The 19,134-nt window shown below is 42.7% G+C and overlaps 1 protein-coding gene across 3 annotated transcripts in view; it reads left to right on the top strand.

The window, feature by feature from the left end:
- The first annotated feature begins 7,425 nt into the window (after window positions 1–7,425).
- KIAA1217 (KIAA1217 ortholog) overlaps window positions 7,426–19,134 on the top strand; it is a 377,218-nt gene continuing 365,509 nt past the window's right edge. The window contains exon 1 of one of the 3 annotated variants that reach the window (XM_087776760.1): window positions 7,426–7,463. The gene's annotated coding sequence lies outside the window, so the exon portion shown is untranslated. Of the gene's footprint in view, window positions 7,464–7,530; window positions 7,654–7,907; window positions 7,994–19,134 lie in introns of those variants that run through there. The other 2 variants (XM_087776747.1, XM_087776756.1) reach the window with 2 other exon arrangements.

The following is a 19,134-nucleotide window of genomic DNA, read 5'->3' on the forward strand; positions in this document are numbered from 1 at the left end:
AATTTAGGAGACATTTTCTGCTCAGAACCTTCTGAGCTACTTCAGTGTGTTACTATTTGTTATGAATGTATAATCTACATTTTTTTAGCTTTGAATCCTGTCATCACTGTCACCATTCAAAAGACAGCATGTCATCTTTGCTTTGTGTGTGAATTATGTAGAAACATAGTTTTAGTACTTCATTTCCTATAGTAATCACACATGCAGTCTTGACATACTTCATGTTCTCTTTAGCCTTTTGGAAATAACAATCCCTATAAACGAAGCAGGTATTGTCAGTACTCATAAACTATCCTGAAATATTGATCAGTAGTTCATCATTGAATATATAGAATGAAGCTTGTGCCATTGGGCAGTTTTCCAGGAGTTTATTTTCTGGAAGCTCCAAGTGTTGATTTCATGTTTTCATGATGGTTCTCCACCTTTAGATGTTTGCTGTACAGAGCATTAGCTCAGTTACTTGAAATATAAAACAGAATACTCTATAAATCTAGAACTAAATGCATAAGCCCATCATTTTATGCCTGACGTGTCTGTCATAGGTTTCCATAAGTCAAAGAGACAGCACCAGTCTTAGCATTTAATCACAGGTTCTTCTATTTTGTTGAGAACTGCTTAATCATAAGGTAAGGGCAACCATATTGCATGAAAGCAAAGGCCCACCTCACTCAATATACTGTCTCTTAACAGTTACCAGTGGCAGACGACTATGAAGAAAGTAAGTATAAGCAAAAATGCAATCAATTTCTGTCAGTTTAGGGACATTGCCTCCATGGCACTGTATTCAACAGCCCTCTTTGGACGTTGGTTGTAAAAAACTGTCTAATTGATTTTTGCAAACTTGTGTGTTTCAGGCTGAGTCAGATATTGTCTTATTGATTGCTTCCATTTCTTTATTTTAAACTTGAAGTTGGATAATTTCAACTGGTGAATTATAGATCTTGAATTATGAGGGAGAGGAAATAATTAATTCTTATTTTCCATCTCCATATTGTTCATAATTTTAATACCTTGGTTATATCCTCCCAGTTATCTCTTTTCCAAACTGGAGGCTTCTGGTCATCTTAGTTTCTCTTTGCAAGGAAATTGTTCTATCCCCAGTCAGAAGTTTTTCTACCAGAGGCATAATTCCCTGTGAGATCCCTGTGGGATCCCTGTAGGTCATTATTACAGCTGAGGCTCTAATAGGCTTCAAAATGTGTTAAGAACTATCTACACCTTTACTTGACACCTCTAAAATCAAACCATTAAAAATAAAATAGTTAAAAGCAATTTTAGCTTCCCACCAAAAATCACCCACGATTAAAAACCCATAGCTAAAAGACATGGATCTTTTTCGAGGAGGAAATTTGACAGCATAAATATGCATTCACACATTAGGTAGTTCTGGAACATTTCTTAATCCCTATTGTAGAGGTCAGGAGAGGGTGGACTTCCTTTTTTGCATTGCTCTTCATAACCTTGTTTTATATTGAGTGTTTAGCTCTCCTTCCTTCCTTGGCAACAGGTATATAAATGACAAACATGTGAAACAAACATGTACACACACACTTTCCTTTCTTTCTGGCATCTTGCCTACACTGCAGAACAGTTGCTGGTCCATTGCTGCTGTAAAATCACGTCTGGCAATGCTTCAGCAGCATCTAACAAGCCTATGTGCCAATGGTTGCTAGTGAAGACAAGGGTACAGCATTTGTCCCCATCCTCTGACCTTTCCCAGGAAGACTGACAACTAGGAGCTTTCAACGCCCTACCAAAAAAGTTTGGTTGATTGTTCAACATATTCCTCTTATTACTCATCTCCTCCCAGTTATACATTATGAACTTCCACTGAAGCCAGCAGCAGAACACTTAACTTAGCTGGGAAGAGAACTGAAAATATTTGGGTTGCCTTCCTGTTAATGCTGATGTGTCATTGTTCATTTCCATTTTATTGGAATGTTATGACTTCTGGCATTTTAATGTAATTTCAGTGGACACAGTCCAGTACAGAGTTCAAAACTAAAACCTCTTTTTTATGTGAGCTTTTATTTTCTAATATATTCTTCAATACATTTTATTCAAAACTAGATGATTCCAAGGTCATCATGTTCTTGTAGCATCAGAAGCCTAGTTGTCTTCAGCAATGCATAGAAAATGTGTAAGTAAATGAAGCTGTAAAGTGAGCAAAACTGAATTGCTAGGAAGGGCAGAAAATGGCCTTGCCCCACTTCAGTGCCAAAATGGGCAGAGAAGTCCATCGGTTCTCTTTTGGCTCAAACAAAACCAAGTGAATACTTCAGGTGGGAGAAGGCAAAAAGAAGCTTTCAATTCTCTGAGGGATCAAAAAAAGCCATTTAGTGTTGAAAGAAAACACTTAATCAGGGGCTTTTTCCAGTAGAAGCAGAGAAAAATGCAGATCTGGGATTAGGTTCACAGGGGGAGAACCAGGACTCTGTTGCAGACACCCACATCAGAGATATTGATGACACTGGCACTAGAGCTGGAGATGCTCCCCTGGCTCCCCAGCCTGGACTCTACCTGTGTCCGCTCAGCTGACATGTAGGACTCTTCATTTACAAACCCAGATCTGGGCACTTGCCACAGACTTGACCCTGTGTTTTCCGGCACTTCACAGAGCTGCCCTGGAAAGTGCTGGTGCTCCAGAATACCTCGTAGCTCAGGGAAAAGCCACCATGGGGAAAGCTGCTGCACTGGAGATGAATTAGCTGGATCTTGCCTGTTGTGTCCTGCGTGTGGACACTCAAGCAGTTGATTTTCATAGGAATTTAATTATTTTTGAGACCTCTTTCTTGCTTTAAAACATTGTTGAAATTGGCTGAGTGCTCTGCTACATACTATTACAAAACTCTCTGATACTCTTCGATAAACATAAATGTTTTGTGTGTATTTTCTTAATTGTTCTAAAAAACTCTTTGCCCCCTGCTGCTTGTAGTTTCCAGGAGGATTGTGTGCTCCAAGACAGGGACAATGTTGTCAGGATGAGACCGTGTCTTGCAATATTCCCTTCTTTCTAAATGCAGAAAGTTCTGAAGGACGTTTTTTCTGCAGAGCTCCCTGCCTGGAGATCTGAATTAAATCCAGAAAAATATAAATAAAGTCTAAAGATCATTCCACAAGAAAGAAATGAAAACAAATGCATGCTATAGCCATGGAAAATATAAAAGACTAAATGAATTCCTCATTGACGGGAATGCCAGGTTGTGCTGCAAGGGGGATGAATTTGGCTCAGAAGCCGAAATGCGAATTCGCAGCCTCCCCGGGGGTTTGGTTCTGTTGCAGTGGCTCTGTGCTGCTGTGAACAGCGCTCTCTGGGAACTGTGCCTTCCCTAAGTAATTCTGCAGCAGCACAATACTATATTTAATCAATTCAGGTGTCTTGAAATACTTCATTGCCCAATGTGAACATCACTGCACAGACCCAGAGATCAAGCAAATGTGTACTTGGTCCGTGTTCACAGAAGTTAGGTATTCCTTTGTAGAACAGAAGGTGGGGAGCAGATGAAAGAAAGCATGAAAATATTGTGTTAGACTTTTCTTCCCTTTTGTAAGGTGATAAGACTTTGGGGAAGGTTTTTTGTTTGTTTGTTTGTGTTGGTTTTTTTTTGTTTTTTTTTTTAATACTCAACTCTTGGAAAACAAAAGAGATTATTTAGGCATGTGGTATTTAGGCTGAACAGTTTTAGATGTAATGGTAACTTAAAGCAACCTCATGCTTGTCTCAGAAAGACAATAGAGCAATAAAATCAGTGAATGCAGAAGTTTTATGGATATCACATCTACAAAAATTCCCTTCATTTCTCATGATGCAATTGGGAATGAGAATTTTCTTGTAAATGGGATACTTAGTGAAGCACAACACATCCTCACAAGAACCCTATCACAATACCAAATATTTTTAAAAGAGTAAATCTTCATCTTAGAATGGAATATCTCCAGCTGACTCAACATTTTCTTACTGCTTTCCACTTGTGAATAGCTGCATATCTGTACCTTGCTGTTTGTAACCGTTACAGAAGCTGTATACAACAGCTAACAGATATCAAATAATTAACTTTACATTACGACAATGTTGAAAAGGGATTCCTTTTGCAAAATCCCACTGGATGGGGAAGATGGTACTTTTAGCATCTCTAAGACCCCTTATTCTGCCTGTAGGAAAAATTATTTTTTACTTCAGTAGGAGTACCTGAAAAATTAGTACTTGTCTGCAGACAGAAATGCAGTATTTTAAGGGAACGTATTAATTCACAAGAATTTAATGAAGACTAGGCATATACTTTCTTAAGGTCATCTTAAATCAATTAATAATGGGTTTGAATTAACTCCAGACAAAGATTTCTTCCATGCAGTTTCCACAGGTGTAAATAAGTTGTTGCAAGTACATGTTTACAAGGCTTTGAGCTGTAACATGCTTGTTAGGCCAACAGACAGGGGGGCTTGGTCCTGTACTAAACTTGATGGACATCACTGGGATTTTCCTATAAGATGAATTAATTTTCTCTGTACAGATCACTGTGTAGGACTGGGACCTTCAGCCCCCTGTTCGGCAAGGCTCGGGGCGCGTCCTGTGAGACAGCGGGAGACCTTGACTCTGCTGGTGTCAGTGAGAGCAGAAATCACCCAGGACCTTTGCGGGTGCTGCGAAGCAGTGTCTCCATAGCAGGACCCCTTCATGCAGCACATGGCAGTGTATAGAGGGGTGCTTCCAGGGCAGCATCTTCCTTTCAGTCCCTCACAGCTTCCTTCCTCCCTTTCTGGAAAGAAATGATACAGATTTGGTCTCAGCTGGACTGAATAACTTCCTTTGAAAAAGAAGATCATTTCAGCTGGTTTTGAATGAAACCATCTGAAACATTGCTAAATGCAAAGGCATTTTTTTTTCAGTTTATTATAATGATACTGTTAATATTATGATTGTATTCATTACAGAAGTTTCCTTTAAGGTTACCCCAGTTTGCAGTAATCACCATCTTTTTAGCTGTGTGTGCTTAAAAGCACACTCTACTGTAGGAACTTACGGCCCAAGAGGCGTTACAAGTAATGATAATAAACAAGTCCTTAGGATTACTTCAAGTGAAAAATTCAAAGCTGGAAAAACGTGGTTAGCATTATGATCATGAACTAAGCTACCATTATTGTAGGTACTGTATTTTACATAAAGGCATATAGGGCATAAAGCTTCTTACTTTTATTTCTGGCGTGTAAAGTCAAATGTCATTCGAAAATTATTCCTTTGACAAGTGCCTTCAGTGGAAGGGCAATAATTTGCACTAATGCTTGGGAAACCCAATCTGAATTCATTAATTTTCCAATTTGGCAAGAAATGGGCAGATTTGGCAAGAAAGAGCAAAACTCCACTGAAATAGCCTGGCTTCAGGACACCAGCATGAAATTGTATTGAACACCTTTTGCTGCTAGTGCTTAGCACTGTTGAGAAGAAGAACAAAATCCTGATAAATTAATACCTGATAACAACAAACACTGTTACAAAAACCACAGTTTGTACATTTGATTTTCAGGACCGTGCTCAGCTCATCATTTAAGGCAATGCTTGACATTGCTGGAACTGTTGTACAGGCTGCTGAATCAGAGACACCAGCTCTGCATCCAGTGCTGTTACAGACCTTCTGCATGGTCCTGGCCAAATTATTTCACCTTTCTGTGCTTCTTTTTCCCCTGCGATCTCTTGCCTGTCTTATCTGCTTAGTCTGGACTGTAGATCCTCAAGACGGGCATTCCCTCTCTCTGTGTATGTGTGCAAAGCCCAACCGAGTCTCAGTTCAGCTGTAGCCCCTATGCATTGCTATAATACAAATACAAATACTACCTCTTGCCAGAGGCATAAATGCAGTGTGTCATACTTAACAAAACCAAAGTCCTGGTAATAAGATCTCCCTCTAAAGCATCTACTGTAAAATCTCAGACAGATGGGCAAACTGCCAATTAGTTATTTACTTACATTAGCAAGCATGAAGTTTGGAAGAATATGCGTAAATGATATTTTGTTGCAGCTCTAACTCATGTTTAAGTGGGATTATTCAACTTCATAGCTGCTGTTTTTTCCCCCCTCCCCGCCATGCAGACAAAGCTGTATGCTTCATGATAGAAAGGTCAAGCTCAGAGTGTTCAGTTTCCAGACTGAAGTGTCAGCTGGCTGGGAACAGGAGGTGCAGAAAAGCAGAAACCAAAATTGTGTTACTAGCTGATTCCATTTTAAAGATCACCTGCAAAATAAACCCACCACCCTCCATCAGAATAAACTATGGCAAGCTTATGCCTTTGTAATCAGGGTTTTTAAGTGCTGCCTGTCTTTCTAACTTATATCTAAAACTTCTCAGTTAAGCAAAAGTTACAAAGATGGCAGCTGTTGCAGGAGGTATTGCAAGCTTGAGGAGCTCCTATCAGTGTGGTTGCATGCTACTCAGCATCAAGAGTCATTTTTGTAAGGGGGAAAACCAAAACAAAATTAGATTCATTTAGTATATTTCATTCATTCACATTTTTTCTGTCTTGAGAGACCCTTTTTTTTTTTTTTTTAAACACATATGCAGCTGTAGAAAGTTTCTATCATTTCTTATCCCCATTTTCTAGAGGGATTACAGAGTTAACTGCATCCAAGATTAGCTTCTTATTTCAGGGCTCCCTGTGCATTCAGATTATCACTTAAGATATTTTTCACAGCTCGATTGGAGCATAAAAGCCCAGTTTGTCCAAACAGATCTACTAATGTGATGCTGCCAGAGAAGAAGACCGTCGCCTCCCCACTGATGGTTATATTCTGATGGAAACCACTCAACCCAGCAAATATTTGGCTGCCCTTAAAAAGGAGGGAGGAAGGTTTCAGGTGATGGGGCACATGCTGATGCCCTGCTAGCAAACCCCTCCACCTGGCTGTGGCAAGAGACCCCTTCCCTGGTGCCGAGCCGGCCGGGGCAGCGCGTGAGCGAGTTAAAATTAAGCACGTGCAGGACTGGTTTTGGAGGACTGAGTCGCAGGAGCGACACGAATAAAGTGCTCCGCTTAGCTTGATGCAGCTATTAGGATGCCTAATAAATATTTATAGTCCCTCACCGGGGAGGTGATTGACAGCACGGGGGCAATCCCTATCCAGCAGCTGCAGGCAAGCAGCCTCCTCGGGGAAAGGATTTGGGGGGTGGTGGTGGTGCGCGGAGCCGGGCCGAGCCGAGCTGAGCTGCTACCGCACTCGCGGAGGGGCTTGGGACGGTCCCCGGTAGCCCAGAGGTCCTGCCCTTCCTTCCCCCCAGGGGCTGCGGGCACCCCCAGGGCAGGGCTCACCCCGTCCCCCGGCGGGACGAGCGGCCGCTGGGCTGCGCTGGGCTGCGCGGCCCGCCCCGCCGGCCCGGCTCCCCCCGCGGGGCGGGGAGGGCGCTGCCGCAGTGACTGCAGTCCCGCGGAGAGCTGCGGAGCCGCCCGCCCCGCCGCAGCCGGGCTGCCTGCAGGTGAAGTGAAAGTCGTCGGGGAGAGAGAGGAGGAGGAGGTGGAGGAGGAGGAGGAGGAGGCGGAGGAGGCGCGCAGCCCGCCTTGTGCGCTGCCCGCCCTGCGCGCTGCAGCCGGCGGAGGCTCCGCGCCGCCCCCCGACTCTCCGCGGCCGCCGCATCCCGGCGCGCCCCTCCGCTCTGCTCCGCGGCAGTGAGTGGTACCCAAAGTTTGCTTTCCCGGGGGAGGGGGTGACCTTGGGGCGGCTGCGCCGCGGGCAGCTGGGGCTGAGCGGGGCCGCCGCTGCCTCCCGGGACCCTCAGCAAACTTGGGGAGTTGAAGGGCAGGGCGGGTTGCCCCGGCCCCGGGGGGAGCGGCGCGGGTGCCCGGGCGGCGGGGGAGGCACCGGCAGCCTCCGCGGGGAGCGAGGCGGGCGGCTCAGCGCTGACCGCACACGGGCGGGCTCCGGCGGCCGGCCCCGGGTGGTTCGGTAGCGCCGCATCCTTCGGCTGGTCTGGCCGTCCCTGGGCGTACCTCCCTGTGCCTTCTGCTTGTGAGTAAACTTACGAATATCTCAAACTTAGAAGTTACTTATTGGTAAGCACGGAGTACCACAACAAGGACTTTTCCCCCCAAAATATGAAGGGGGTGTGTGTATTGCATGTGTTGGCTGTAGTCAGAAGCTTTCCACAACAGCATTACTGTGCTCTTTGGAGGAGGGAAAAAAAAAAATCCTTTAAGAATGTGCAGTTTGAGTCGGAAGCTTTTCCTTTGAGCCCTAAGGATGAAAGCGCGGCTCTCCAGACATCTCAAGTGCAGGGTCGCCAAGCCTCGACTCGCTGCCCTGCTCGCAGGGACTGGGTGAGGCTGGAAGATGCTCGGGGGGTGCTTGGCGTGCGTCTGTGCCCGTGTGTGTGCCCTGAGGTGTGATCTGCTGTCAGCCAAGGGCCAACTTTTTCTGCTGCTTCTGGAGTTCATGCAAAACTGTTGTTAACTTCAAGAATAGCAGAATTTGGCTTGTCTGTGTTTGGCAAAGTTCAGCCCCTGCATGCAATATTGGTGGGCATGGTGATGTTAAGTTTCTCAGAATATTTAAATGTCATGTTTAGTGCTTTATTTTTGTGCTGCTGTTTAAAATTCATCATTCTTAATCAGCTTTCATTTCTTGTTCTTTCTCTGTCCTGTTACCTTCAAAATACTTGTTTGGACCTCTGCAGATGAGCATTGCGTACTGCCAGGGAAATCACCAGCTGATCATTTGCATGTCTTGGGTTGCTCAGAAAGGCTACGCGGACAGTAGCTTTTTCTTATTGTGAAAGCGTAGTTAGACTATTAGACAAAGTATTACATAATATCAAACATTAAGATGTAAACTTGGAGACTTTTAATGAACAGATTTTCTGCAAGTTAGAGATGAGAATCAAAGCCATATTTATTTATTTTTTTTTCTTCTGACCTTGTGAACTGTGCAAAGTACAGTGAGTATGTGGTGTGTAGAAGTCTGTATCATCTAGCTCTCCAAGAATGACATCTTTATACAGTGACCAAGCTAGAAGATATCTGACTAAATATAACAACTTTTTTTTTGTCCTTAACTGTATGCTTACCGAGAAATATAACCTAATCTCGAATTCCTTTGATAACACCCAAACTAATGCATGCAGGAAGTTCTATGTGCACAGCTGCTCTTGTTGTATGTACAGTGCACAGGGTGCAGCGTTAATAGTGCACAACTCTTTCTGCAGCCAGAAACTAGCTCTGACTTCATACTGTGCCTACCTGGAGCTCTGACTGATGTGCATAGGCCCAAAGATTTTATATAATGTCATAGTTCAGGCTTGTGGGTTTTAGAGAACCTTTATCCACAGATCACTGCAGAATTAGAGGAGGAGGTTTAGTGCAGAGTATTTTTAATGCTTCTGCACTTGGAACTATATACTGTTTTTTCCTGTATGGCAGATGAATTATTCTAAAACTGTTTTGACAATTTGCTACAGTTTAGACTGGCTATGTTTTCTAAAGCATTCAATGTACAACAATAAAACTGCCATTGAAGTAAACTACTGCATTTAGTTACTTTTTTTTCTGGAATATGCTCCCCTCCTCCATAAAAACATTGCCTTTGTATTCCTATTCATTGTGGGTTTTGTAGGGTTTTGTTTGTTTAGTTAGGTTTTTTTTTTTTAAACATATAGATGTTCTGAATAGCTAACTTGCTGTCTATTTACTTTTGCTATTTGAAATAGCAATCTCCTGTTTATTGCTTTGTGATAAATTACTGTGCTGTTACTCCATACGTGTAGCTTTTGGCTTAGGCTATAAGAAGAGGTGGGAAAAGATAGCTTGCCGTTCTTTCTGATATATTCCTAAGGAAGCCAATACTCTGGTATGGCAGAATTGTTTCTTGAGAGAATAAATTAGTTTCCCTTCATTGAAGGTTAAAGCTTGGCAGCACTCTAGTGTGGAGTCTTGTGTAATAGCTGCTCTCCGGGCAGTGGTTTTGTTGGGGCAAGGATGACGTCTAGGCTGCTGTTGGTAATAGTTTGGATTTTGTAAGGTTGCCCTTAGCTGAACAGCTCTCTTGTGTTTGACATTTGCTGTGACCTCTTGCTGTAAGTAAAAGGAGGCAGTTAATGATTTTGAAGCTTGTCTTTCACTCAGAGTTGAAAATGAGGATGTTTAATTCTAGTCCCTCTTCTAACTCTCAGCCATGGTTGAATTTTCACTTTTTTGGTATTCTTTTGCATCCCTGTGACACTTGGGATTTTTACATGCATACAGAAAAATTTACCCATGTACTGAGAACCAAAGTACTTACAGGTTGTTTTATAGATACAGAAGTCTTAAAGACAAGACTTACTTTTATAATGATTATCTTGGTTAATTAGTGTTTCAGAGGACTATTAAAAATTAAGTTACAAGCAATGAAGAAAGCAATGAGAAGAAAGTAGACTGTAGGTGGCAAATAGGGGACTAAGAAAAAGGATAATGCAATGAAGCAAGAAGCAAAGGACCCGAAGCAAGCTGAGAGGGAGGCAACTGAAGAAATGACTGGGCAAGTGGTGTGGGACTAATGTTAGCTGGTAGGGAAAGAGGAAAAATGTGGACTTTCTTTTTCTATTTAACCCATCACTTACATCAAATTGTAATGAGTTAACCTTCATCCTCCATCAGATTGTTATTTGTACTGATCATTCCTTATGCTGATCCTGCATTTGACACTGTTGTGGCGTGCAGACGCTCAAGCTTGTAGAGAGGAATTGTACTGCAGACCCAGCTTAGTTTTCTTAGTCCAGTTCTGGTAACTGATTAATTAATTTTGTGCACTGCCTCTGTCCTGGGCTCTTCTGCTGAAGTAGTCCACGTGAGACTGGCTTGTCATGGTATCTGTACACGTTTGCACCCCGGCAATGGTACCGAAACTGGCAACTTGAGCATTCAAAGGGCGGTTGGTGGTAACTGCTTTTCCTCATAAATAGCCTGGCTGGCATGTAAATTGCTGACCTGGGGGTGAAGGCCTTTCCAGTCTGTTGCAGTTATTTGGGCATTTGGGCCTCTTCCAAAACAGTGCTTTCCAGCCAGGCATCGCTGATTCTTTAATTCTGCAAAAAAATAAATTGCTTTTCCTTGAATGTGTTGTATTTTGGTGCAAAGGGGTATTCTTCTGCTATACCAGACATCAAAATCCTTCTGACTGAAAAAGGTGATGTCCTTGGTCTTGATCCAGTGAAGACCTGCACATAATACTTGACATTAAGTTTGTCTGTAAGTCTCTCTAGATCTGGATTCACTAAAAGCCTGGGAACTTGTATACATAGTTTATATATGGAAAGCTGCTCTTTTTTTTTTTTTTTTTGACACAGTTGAATAGTAGTGTTTCTTCTATTTTTCATTTAATAGAAGCTGGAATTGGCTATATTCTTGAATGCCTCAGAATTTGTTAAATAATGGAATGGTAGTTTTCCAAGCCAGCATGAAATGAAATAACTCTAAACATGTATACAAAAATCAAGGAAAACACTGAGGTATTTGCTGCTAACGCTGAGGTATGCTGCCAGATCTTGGGATAATAACGTTATTTGTGCCAGGGCAGTGGGTCATGCCAGGAGAAGAAACAGGTTTTATGGCAGGGACAGAATGGATTGGGACAGTACAGTGGTCCCTCCAGAAATATACTTTGATGATAAAAGTTTTCTTTTTTTGATTAAGGGGATATTAAAATGATCAGTTGTTATCCCTTTTGCTCCAGTTTCCTTGGATGGGGGAAGGCGAACAAACCCTCCTTTAGCTCCCCATTGGAAACCTCTCAGGAAACCCTTCACTGACTCACTGGAGTATCTCCAAATCCCTTGATACAGTGTTTGAGTTTGTGCAATTTAATGGTAAGTCTGTAAGATCTTGTGGACCATGGGTGTTTTTGTTTTTGTTTTTGTTTTTTTTTCATACAGTGTAGCTTTTGTATTTTTTACCATATAGGTTTTTTTTTTTCCTTGTATCCTTCCTCTTCTAATATTCTGCATCTTTTTACTTTAGGCCTCAAACTGCCCCTTTCTAAAGTGCAATTTGTGGATGTGTGGTTTTTTTTTTCTTTTTATGAAGTATAGACTAAAATCAGTTTGTAGTTCTTCTGAGATGCAGGGGAAGCTGTTACTTCTCTATGTCCCTTCTTTGAGCATGGTGAGACATGAAATGGTGCCTCTGTGGAAGTCAGTAGGAGTTTGGTTGAGAGCATCACAGGGTGGTTGAGGTTGGCAGGGATCTCTGGAGGTCATCTTGTTCAAACTCCCTGTTCAAGCAGGCTCACCTAGAGCTGGTTGTCCAGGTGGCTTTTGAGCATCTCCAAGGATGGAGACTTCCAGAGCCTCTCTGGGCACCCTGTAAGTGTTCAGTCAGTATTGCTAAAAAAGATGTGGGTTTCTTTGAGGTGGAATTATAGAGGAGTCCTTGCGAGCTTTGTGATTGTGGATGAGTGTTTGATGAAGAATGCAACTGAAAACAAACAAACAAAACCCCACCTGGAGTACTGCGTCCAGCTCTGGGGTCCTCAGTACAAGAAGGACATGGACCTGTTGGAGCAGGTCCAGAGGAGGGCCACAAAAATGATCAGAGGGATGGAACACCTCTGCTGTGAGGAAAGGCTGAAAGAGCTGGGGTTGTTCAGCCTGGAGAAGAGAAGGCTGCGGGGAGACCTTATTGCGGCCTTTCAGTACTTAAAGGGGGCTTATAAGAAAGATGGGGGCAGACTTTTTAGCAGGGCCTGTTGCGATAGGACAAGGGGTAATGGTTTTAAACTAAAAGAGGGTAGATTCAGACTGGATGTAAGGAAGAAATTTTTTACAATGAGGGTGGTGAAACACTGGAACGGGTTGCTCAGAGAGGTGGTAGATGACCCATCCTTGGAAACATTCAAGGCCAGGCTTGGCAGGGCTCTGAGCAACCTGATCTAGTTGTAGATGTCCCTGCCCATTGCAGGGGGGATGGACTAGGTGACCTTTAAAGGTCCCTTCCATCCCAAAGCATTCTGTGATTCTATGAAAACCACCACAACAAAAAACTTCTGGTGTTTTGCTTATTGCTGAGATGCTATATATGTGTCTGTGCTGCTCAAACTCACAAAAGTTGGCATTTTACTCTTCAGCTTTCCTACCTGGTGCTTCCCTTTCATTCAGTTTTCTTGTGATCTGTATCCCAAAAGAGGGTTTCAATGTTTCATGTGCTCATGCTCACTTCCTACACAAGGATGGAGCAGGAAGCCCTGCTTGCGCTACTGGCTAAAGGACCCCTTAACTCTGGAAGAATGCAGCTTAGCCTTGTCAGATTTAGGAGTTCTGGACAACACACATCCCAACATACATGCATCCCTCCTGCTCCTTTTTTCTCTATGTGTGATGTTAGGGCTGACCCAGCTGATGCCAGTGTGTGTTCCACCTCTCTGTTCCCATGCCTGGATATGCAGTTCAAGCTAGTTGGAGTCCCAAGTCTCAGAGGAGATTTTCTGGGGAACAAAAAAATATGTACTTGTTTATTAATTTGCAGTTTGTGATGTGTTCTTAGAATTTCAAAAATGTTACAGGCTGTGAAATGCATTACTGCATGACTAACGTTGCTCCCTAACTTTCCTCAGAATTCATTGAAACTATAGTGCATAAATCCAGTCTTGCTGCATAATTTGGGTATAATGTACAGCATAATATGCAAGACTGCTTATAATTAGGCATTTACTGATTGTTTTAGAAACTAATTGTGTATAGCTTTTCAACCTAGGAAGGTTCTTAAAAGTGAAATGTAGCAGCATTAACTTTTTCTCATCATTGGCATACTGCTTCCTGTTTAAACCAACTTTTTCTTGCAGTATTGCATAAAATAGAATAATAGAAGACCCTCTATGAGCATGTCAGAGTTCAGCATTACATTGCTGTTGGATATTGGGATGTCAATGGGTAAAATCTACAGGGTTCTCTTGGGGTCGCATAGAACACGGACTGTCAAGATAGTTAAGACTGAGTATTGCTTTAGTAATGATGAGTCCTATCTTGGAAACCGCATCTGTCTGGCAAGAGTCTAAATTCTATGATTAAGAAATATTTTCTGTCCTTTATTGCTATGACTTTTTATGGAGGTTACTTGGAAATGTTTGCTGGAAAAAGTTTTGTAGAATTATTTGTCTTCATTTTGAAATCCATAAGGATGGATTATACATATTTGTTACTTAGTCATGGAGTATGCAATTAGTACTTTGGCTGAACATGTATTATGCATCTAGTGAGGAAATGCTTTTTGTTGTAACATTTATTCTAATAAACCATATTTTACTATGGATAATCCTCTTTCAACATAATTGGAACATGGAGCTAATACTTAAACATCTTCAGCTTAAAGACTGATGGAATAGTTGTAATATGCTACCGTAATATCAGTGGAGCAAAACTGGAGAGAAGCACGAAGGAGTCACGTATTATAAGCATGACTGTAAGATTTTTGTACTTTGTCCAGTCCCATTTCTAGCAGTCTCGTATGTGGTGGTATAGTCATTATAAAGACTTTAATTGGCGAAGAGCTTGCCAGCTTGCATTTGCCAACTATGCTGAAATCCTGGCCAAACTTTAAAAGAGCGTGCAGTAATCTGCAGTTGGCTGAGAACAGCGGATATAAATAGATGATATGGTGCTGAATTACAATTGATTATTGAAATTCAGCTAGTATGTAATAGATAGCCATAAAAAGGCAACGTTGTTTCTCTAATATGGGACTTCAAATGAATGCAGCCTTTTTTTTTTTTTATTTAGAAAAGTTAATGTTTATCACAAAATCATAAAATCTAGCTCATAGTTTCATGACTCTTTGCAAACAAAAATCTTTTTCTGTTCTTAAAAAGAAAAGAGTTGTGGTCTACTATCTGGTTGCTTTCCAGTAGGAACAGTTCATTATTTTATTTGGGGTTAGGCAAAAGTTGGATGAAGACAGTGTATTTTATACATAAATTACTTCTTAAGCATCTTGCTTCAGAAATCATATTGGAGAACAGCGGTATCTAGCTGATAGTCTTTTGAAAATTATTTGCATTACCTCCTCCCAATAATAAAGATTATTTTGGGCCAGATTGGAACTCGAAAAATGGTAAAATACAAAGTCTTATTCATGGAATCAGTTTTTATTCATCTGTGTTTGACTCTGTAATAGTACCTCCCAGAGGCTAGAATAACATCAAGATCCAATTGCATGACATGTTGTGGCATGTATCATAAGGACTCATGGGATAAATCAGGCTGGAAGGGACCTCAGAAGATCTCTAGAGCAGCCTCCTGCTCACAGCAGGGGCAGCTGTGGTATCAGACCAGGTTGCTCAGGGCTGGATCCAGTCGTGTCGTGAAAAACTCCAAGGATGGAGCCTGCGCAACCTCTCGGGGCAACCTGTGCTGCTGCTTGATTGTCCTCACAGTGAAAACAGCTTTACGGGTTATGGGTTTCTCCAGCCTGTATGGTTGGTGCATGCTTCTGTGTTAGATCTTGCCTTCATTGTTTGTGTTGCCTAGCACGAGGTTCTGCAATTTCATTCTAGAAGCAGAGGGTCAGTTGCCTGACTTAGGTGTTTCGCCTATGTGCTTGGGCTGTTTCTTTTGCATGCAGAGAAGTTGGGTGCCTCAGAATCCAAGCTAAACCCCACTTTCTGGGGCAGGAGGTGCAGAGAGTGAGGAAACGCGGAGTGTGGGTTATGTTTGATATCTTGTCTCCATAGAGCTGAGACATCTGAGGCAATGCCGAGAATTGGGTGTGTGAAAAGTCCAAAGTTTAGCACTTGCAAAGCGGTGTGTGAGGCCGAGACCAGGACCTAGTTCCTGAAGCTTTGTTGCTTTGTGTTATCCAGCTAGAAAAGTTGTTGACTTACCTCTGCTCCTCTGAAACTTGGGACCTGATTATGGGTCACTTTAGGTCAAAGGCAAGCAGGTTAGTTGGAAGCACTTTCAGTAGTGTTTCAAGTCAGCTTGTACGTTCCTGCCTTCAAACTAGCAGTTCTTCTGTAGTAGGTGTCACGTGAGTGGTGATTTAAGGAATTGCTACTCTTCAGCCCCTAGTTAGCACTTCCAGCACCACTTGGCATGAAAACGGAAAAGACATTCAGCAATTCCTCAGCCTAGGTAGGGTTAAACCCACATCTCCTGTACCCTAGTATCTTAAGTTGCTGAGGGCTGTTTATGTGCCTTCTGTTGAAACTCTGCAGCTGGATGAGCGAACTTCAGCATTCATGGGGGCAGGAAAGCATAAAGCTATTTTTTTTTTTTTTTTTTTTTTTTTGGTGTGATGGCAATGATGAGAAAACGGACCAATGAGTGCTAATACCACTGAGCTAGAGTTCACTGTCTGCAGATGCAGTTTCTCAGGCTTTATCTGTGTTACTGTGAAGTTTCTAACTGCTGCTGTATTCACTAATGGTATTAATGATGAATACATCATCTGTCAGCATGCTAATAAGCATCATTAACTATCCTCAAAGCAGGTAAATGACACAGCTGTTGAAAAGGCAGGGGTTGTACGCAGCCTCATGTCTGAGCTCTTCTTTCAGCTCTAATGGATGGAGGTCTATGAGGGAAAACTTGAGGGCAACAACTTGGAGGCAGATGAGCCTAAGTGTGAGAGATTCTTCCTTCTGATGTTTGCTTTAATGTTAACAGAGCACCAGCATGCACTGGAATTGTTTGGCTGGAGTAGTATTGTTTTGGTGTCTAGCAACCCACGACAGTTTATTAGTTTCTGATGTTATTGAAATTACAATATGGCATCCAAAAGTTTCTAAATGATGCAGCGAGCACATTAATTCTATTGTAAATTTGTTTTAACTTAAAACGTGTATCCCTAACATATGAGAAATGTTTGTTCTTTGTCTACCTGACAAAGGTCGCTGTGGCTTCCTTGGTTACTTGTAGGTGCAGATTTACTGGTAGGTTAACTTTTTTATTTTATTTTTTTTACTGCTTCCAAGGTGCTGTCTCGTTTATGCTAAATGTTACAAATTTTCTTTTTAAACCAAGTGTCTCCATGTGTAGATATTAAGATCCTATTACTGTACTTTTGTAATTTCATAATGCAAGGCTTGTAACCAATTCTTTTATGGGATTCTCCTTATGGTCTCTGGCACAGAGCTTAGTCTCTGGATTGCTCAATAAAGACCAGACCTCTGAATGCTTAGTATCATTCACAATAAATTAGACCATTCACTAGCATCCGGCACAGCAATTAACTGTTTTAATTTTTTTTTTGCCTACGAAGTAGCAAATCCTGCTTGTGTTTGCAGGAGGACTGAGAAGAAAAACGGCATGCTTCTGCTGGGAGGGTGAGGTTAAATGGAAGCTGGGGCATGAGATCTGTGGCGTGGGGAGGAGTTCAGCAGCCGCTGCCCCTTTGTGAACTCGGGGTTCGTGTGCTGAGGCAAAGGAGGGGTGTGAGCAGGCTGGGCTGCTGCTGGAGTCCTCCTTGGCCACCGGAGAGAGCGGTGGCCGCTCTGCCTGGGGGCACCTCCTGGCCCTGTCCCCGTCCCATCCCCGGCTGCGCCCTCGCCGCCCGCCGCTCTTGGCTCGGGCTGGCCACACAAGGCAGGATTTGTCCTTGACAGGACATCTGTGGCTTAACTCCCTTATTTGCAGGGCCTTGTTTCTCAGGGTGCTGGGATCAATGCTATTTTATGTATCCAACGGAGTTTTAAAGGTTATGTGGGGCGTTGTGTGCAGGGGAAGAACAAGAGTCTCTTTCTTGCCATGTAGAGTTGCTGGCAACTTTTAATGAATGATAAAGTTTTACTTTTCCTTACTAGCTTTATTTTTATGGCTGACATTTTAAAAATTCTGAACAAATATCTGTAAAGGGCACCGAGTAAGCTGAAAATTATTAAGATGCAAAGATATGAAGTACAGTGATGTAAATATTTAAAACACAAGTCGTCTTTATCCTTTCCCTTCTTTGGTGGATTATGCCAGTCAGAGACAATCCCGAATGGGGTTCTGTTGCTCCCCGTCCCCCCTGCCCCCCGCAAAGGGAACCCCCATTTTTGCATGTGTTTAACTTCTTGTCTTGCTCTCTTATGCAGGAGGAATTCAGTAAAGGTATTCTTTATCCTGAAGAATTTTAAAGAATAGCAGAGACCTAAACCCTATGAATTTATAATAGCTTTATAGCAAAGAGTTCTTTTCTTGACTAGATTTCTGATTTCAAGGCACTGTAGCTAAATGCAGGTGTTCTTATGCATGGTAGCTAACGTACTGCTTGTGTGTGGGTGTGACTTGTCCATCCGCCTGGGGTCTTAGGCTCCTCAGCTTACACCTGAAACAATGGCAAGGGTGCAGAGGTGTGTTAGGAGCAGCATTTGGATGCTTTCATATATCCAAACCAGAAGCTGTTCTGCTTTACTCTTCCATTTGGAGGAATTGATTTCAAGCAGAAAGTATGTTAAGAGCTACTTTTGCTTACAAAAGTGTGCATTATTGCTGAAGAGACTTGGAAGTGATTTCAGGCCTGTTTGTGCTTTTGCATTAAATGGATGATTTCTGGTGTTTCTGTTCCTCTGCCTTTGGTCCGTTGCTACTGTGTCTGTTTCTGCATTTCCCCATTGTATTGCCCCTGTTTATCACAGGAAGAGTCCTCGACCCATTGCCTTCCTGCTTAAGGCACGCTCTGCGTTTTGTTCTGTGGCTGCAGGCATCATCTCTGCTTGGCCCATGGATGGGAGGGGAAACGGGCTCTTCCCTGCTTACCTTGTGCTATGCAGTTCAATTAGTTACACTTTATATAGCTTAATGTAGCATAACTTACCTCTCAGCAGAGTCCCTTTCTCTCAGGGTGTCTCTTGGACCTGCCTCTTGTACGTGCAGTGGCAGATTTTTGCATCATTTGCCCCTTGTGTGAATTCTTGTGCCTCAGGGAAGAGGAAGCAAAAAGGGGAAAATACACTTTTTTAAATCCCTCCCACCCCTGGCTCATTGTGGTGGTGATGAGAAATGTTCTCCAGGTACCAAATGTTAAAAAAAAAAAAAAGCCTGCAGCTCACCCAGACAAAAATCCTGTTCCAGTGCTGGGAAGAGCAGGGTGAGAGGTGATGGCTGGGATGCACGGGGGTTTGGTGAGTGACCCAGCCCTGCTGGCCACTCTGCTGCCAGATGTTGCCTCGCCGCCTGGCTGCCATGGTGAAACCCTTGCACCTCCCAG

The sequence above is a fragment of the Nipponia nippon genome, unplaced genomic scaffold, assembly GCF_047370975.1.
Source record: "Nipponia nippon isolate SJK-2023a ecotype South Korea unplaced genomic scaffold, ASM4737097v1 scaffold_1, whole genome shotgun sequence".
NCBI lineage: Eukaryota > Metazoa > Chordata > Aves > Pelecaniformes > Threskiornithidae > Nipponia > Nipponia nippon.